The 4974-nt window shown below is 43.3% G+C and overlaps 1 long non-coding RNA gene across 1 annotated transcript; it reads right to left on the bottom strand.

Annotated features, from left to right (window-relative positions):
• Positions 1-267: 267 nt before the first annotated feature.
• On the bottom strand, positions 268-4375 carry LOC125944466 (uncharacterized). Its single transcript, XR_007466218.1, has 4 exons — positions 4028-4375; positions 2532-2588; positions 1385-1505; positions 268-347 (listed from the first exon to the last, which is right to left on the bottom strand). It is a non-coding gene; the product is annotated as an uncharacterized LOC125944466 (long non-coding RNA).
• Positions 4376-4974: the final 599 nt, after the last annotated feature.

Here is a 4974-nt window from a genome sequence, read left to right as displayed (position 1 = left end):
TCGGTACTAAAAACATGTAACTTATAACAGGAGTATTTGCCAAGAATCCTGAAGAGCAAATAGAACATGAAGCCCAGGGAACACTCCATGCCACCATGCCAATATTTGCCCATGGTTCAACAAGTCGGCACAGCTGGCGATGCTGTTTGGATAGATGGCAGCCGAGGTACAGCTGCGAAATAGGTGAAACACATAGAAGGGTCACCAAACATTGAATAGTGGGGCACAACAGGTTGCCTTGATCCCTGGCATCCTCTGACATCCACGCGTGGAGTCTGATTATGGCATCCTTTCCAAGAGGCCTGGCTCAAGTGTGTGGCCCAGCTCGGGTAAAATTTCGCAGCAACCTGAAAAACAGAAGCCCACATCTATAAACACCAAAATATTCTTCACCATAGGACAAATCTGAATCTTACCATCTACACATAGCAGATAATGAAAACAGACACAGGCCACCTGACTGAAGGTAAATAAATGTGCAGAAAGTATAAATAAATGTAAGGAACTACTTATAGGATGGGATACTTGTCATTTTGTCTTGTGTGAATCAATAACTTCACCTTAACGTAATGTCAGGTGTATGTTACTTGGCCCTCCGTATGCCCCATTTCTGTAAGAAGGCTATTGCATACAAACTGTCCCCCCCAACCTAGCCCTCGACCATTTCGGATTTCCTTATGAAAAATTGGAGGCCCTTCAATATCAGACAAATTATGATTTTGTGAAATATTTCCAGGTGAAACATTTTTTTTACTGGTGTAAGTTCGATGTGAATTTTGTTCTAAGGCACCGAAAGGCATAGCCAAGATACCTGGTTTCTTCAATGTGAGAGCAGAACAAATTTTTCTCTGGAGAATGAAGCCTTACACCTAAAATTGTTTTCCTTGATCATCAGTTTATTATGGGCCGTTAAAAATGGGCAAAATGACCTATTTTTATTTTCAGAGAAATGGCTTCTAGCAAAAGCTGTAAACTAACGTGATCCAAGTGCTCTGGACATGTAGTGTACGCACAATGGTTTCAGAAATATATATCTCATGCAGAAACGCACAAAGATGAGGATGAACTTGCAGAAAACTCTGTTTTGGCGTATGTTTATCTGCAGGTTTAACAATGAGGCGGTCCAAGTAAAAATATGCCAAATATCACTTCTGAGAGCACACTGTATTGCTTTCAAATCAAAGTGGTTTCCACTAGTATCAAAATGTGCATCGTGGTTCGTCTAATCCACATAGCTTTTTGGCGGCTAAAACAAATTGCGTGGACTTGAACATTGCTGCACCAATAGAGGGACGTGGAATAGTGGAACTACTTCAAGGTTAATTCATTGCTGAGTGGCTACAGGCTGCTTCAGTCAAGACACTGCTGGATTGCATGTATTTACCTGCATCTTGCCGTCTGCCATCGGACTGCTTGGCATCATCACTAAGGTTGCCAACTCTCTAGTGGAAGCAGTCGGGACAGGGTGGTGGTGGAAGGCAGGAGCAGGAGCCGCCAAGTTCTACCTGCAACAAATTTGCGGAAATGTTTCAAGTCCTACCATGTCGTAATTTACAAAAATGCAGCAGTTGTCCATGTAACGTGGTTACTAATACAAAAAAGGTAAACAGTTAGCTCCTACAACACTAGAACCCCAACAATAACGAAGCCAAAGTTATGTTTATGAAAATGCCAGCAAAGATGAAAAAGAGTGTGCAACCCGAACCTGAGCTCATGCCACCAAGTGGTGTGCTAATCAACTGCAAGTCTGCCATCTTAAAATGTCATTGTGTATTTTTTAACCTGCCTTAATCCAAGTTGAGCATCTCTTGACAAAAGTAAATCAAGCTAATTTATTTACTAATTTCTATGGTTATTAATGCAATAAAGTGCAAGCTGCAAATGAAGCTGGCCAACTGGGTAGTGCTAACAAAGTGCTTCTCTAAATCTTATTCTTGTTTCTCTGCCTGTCTTGGATCTAGTATTAGACTACAGAAAAACTTTCACATTCTTGACCTTTCACCCTGCCAATTTTTATTACATAATGCATAATACTTCAGCAAGAGCAATAATGGTTCCTTTTAACGGTAAATAGTGATAGAACGAGAAATGTCACTGGAGCCAACACGCTGACAAGAGGACTTGTATTATTCTCCTTGTCGAAACATTGGCTCCAGCAATGCTCTTTGTTCTATGACTCTTCATCATTTGAAGTCTCTTGTGCTACTGTTTGTGTACATATGTCCTTTCATTGTTGCGTTGATGAAATTGTAATAATAGAGAATTAGTAATCGTACCTGACGAGAAATTTTGGCTTGTTGGTAGATGAGGACAGAGTAACCGCGCAACATTCATACATGGACAAAGGAGGCTTATGTGTCCTGTCTCCTCCAGCCATGTCTCACCCTTGAGTGATTACTCTGTCTCTATGTTAACGTATTACCATTTGCACAATACTAAAATGAATAAGGCAGGAACGAGGCCAAAAAATTACAACAAATCGCATCATACTGCTAAGAAGATATGCCAAAGTGCCTGCTACGATTTCTCACCCATAACGTGCTGGATAAGATGGCTACTTTCTGTGGCTGTTGCCGCTTCTTCAATACCTAAAATAAAATACATTTCAAAATTACAAAACATGCAGGACAACAGCAGTAGCGTAAGAGATCACACAACATTGTTTCTACAAGGTAAACTAATATCTGATACATGACAGACAAAATTTTTTAAAATTAAATTAGTAGAATACACCACACCACATTAAATTTCATTCAACGCTGCCAGTGTTCCTTGGTACAAGAAAAAAAGTATTTCTGCATGGCAGCAGTAAAATAGTACACAGAATTCTACTTTTACAACAAAATATCCTACAGCGATTAAGCCAACTACAGCTGTATGTACTTGCTATGTATGTCATCATCATCATCAGCCTATTTTATGTCCACTGCAGGACGAAGGCCTCTCCCTGCGATCTACAATTACCCCTGCCTTGCGCTAGCGTATTCCAACTTGCGCCTGCAAATTTCCTAACTTCATCATCCCATCTGGTTTTCTGCCGACCTCGACTGCGCTTCCCTTCTCTTGGTATCCATTCTGTAACCCTAATGGTCCACCGGTTATCCATCCTACGCATTACATGGCCTGCCCAGCTCCATTTCTTCCGCTTAATGTCAACTAGAATATCGGCTATCTCCGTTTGTTCTCTGATCCACACCGCCCTCTTCCTGTCTCTTAACGTTAGTCCTAAGATTTTTCGTTCCATCGCTCGTTGTGCGGTCCTTAACTTGATCTCCGAGCTTCTTTGTTAAGCCCGTTTCACATGGTGCGATCTTGCAGTGCGTTTTTCGCACCTACAATTTCCGCAGATGCGAAATTCGCAATCCCGTTTAACATGGATCTACGGCAGCTGCGTTTTTCGCATACTCGTTAAGCATTCTGACTGGCGATAACGTATGAGCGAGCCGCCTCTTATTGGTCGTCCGTTTCCACCGCTACAGTGGATACCAACGCATCTGCGTTTTTCGCAGAGAAGTTCACGCCGAACATCGAAAAAACGCACGCACGAAGGGTCCGGCGGCCTATTTTCCGCAGCTGCGAATTCGCACGTGCGAATTCGCAGACAAAATCGCATCATGTGAAACGGGCTTTAACCTCCAAGTTTCTGCCCCATATGTTAGCACCGGTGCTATGTATGTACTATAGCTGTATTGTTATACGTACAATAGCCAAGACAGGATTAACTTATTTGGGTTCATATGCAGCTCACTGGGAGGTACAACTTTGCAATGAACTCATTTCTGCTTGCCAAATATACAAATACCAATATACTCACATAAAGATACAAATGAAAGAACCATTTCTTTCATAAAACACTAAATACAAAATAGAAAATCGAGTAATAATAGTCTCTGCGCGCATTCCTAGGAAACGTCTGTAACTACCAAGAGAAACGTCGTGCCAAGAGAAACGTCGCGCAAAATGTAGCCAAACCGGAAGGGCCGAGTACGCGCCGTTTGAAAACTCGAACAAAAGCTGATACACTCACCTGAGACGGTAATAGAAAAATGGCACTGTCACTCCCTGCTGGTAGGCTTTCGTATGCATCCGGCAGTCTCTGTGCGTTACGATCTCTCACATCACGATGAAAGACGACGCAGTGCAGACCGCAACACTTCGGGTGCTAGCCACGGTCCGGCGAGCTATACTTGTTCGGTGTCGGCCAAGACGAAATCGGCGACACGCTACTGCTGGCCGTTCTTGTCGTCGCAATCACGTAGCACGGAAAGAAGTTCCCATCGTAACTTGCCGTAATGTTCGGTTGCACTCGCCCCTAACGCAGCGCTTTCAGGGCCGTTCAACAACGACAGCGAGCACGCGCATTCATGTTGCAACACAACTACAAAATGGCGCCGGGCTTTGGATGGCTCCGACTTTGGATCACTTTGGGGCCGCAAAAATCATAAACTAGTTTCGGTTTTCTTCCCTCGCGCTGAAAAAAAAAATGTTTTGCTCACTGATAATTTTGCTTCACGTAAATAATGTTCACGAATGTAAGAGCCATGAATTTAAACAAGGTAGAACTATTCCCGTTTATTTGTGATAGTGATTATATGGACACAACCGGTGAAATTTATCTGTTGGCGTTGCTGTGAGCTTACGTATGAAGTCCAAGTGCGATAAGATGCTACCCCGCGCCGTTGACTGCGCGCGTGAGTGCAAGTGTTCGAGGGTGAGCCGCGCCGTTGACTGCGTGCGTGAGAGCAAGTGTTCGAGGGTGAGCCGCGATTAGGGTTGCCAGATTGGGCTATTAATAGCCAAATTGGGCTACTTTTTACGCGGCTTGGCGTCGAAAATTCCGAGTTGGCTACATGGCTATATTTGGGCTATTTTTGAATTAAGGACGTCAGCACTGACAAAATTTGGGAACGCCGGTTTATGAAAACCCAAAGCTCATTGATGCGACGAAGTTATGTAGGCAATCGCGAAGGCCGT

The sequence above is a fragment of the Dermacentor silvarum genome, chromosome 3, assembly GCF_013339745.2.
Source record: "Dermacentor silvarum isolate Dsil-2018 chromosome 3, BIME_Dsil_1.4, whole genome shotgun sequence".
NCBI lineage: Eukaryota > Metazoa > Arthropoda > Arachnida > Ixodida > Ixodidae > Dermacentor > Dermacentor silvarum.
The sequence above is the reverse complement of the archived record's forward strand: the minus strand, read 5'-3'. Positions and strand labels throughout refer to the sequence as shown.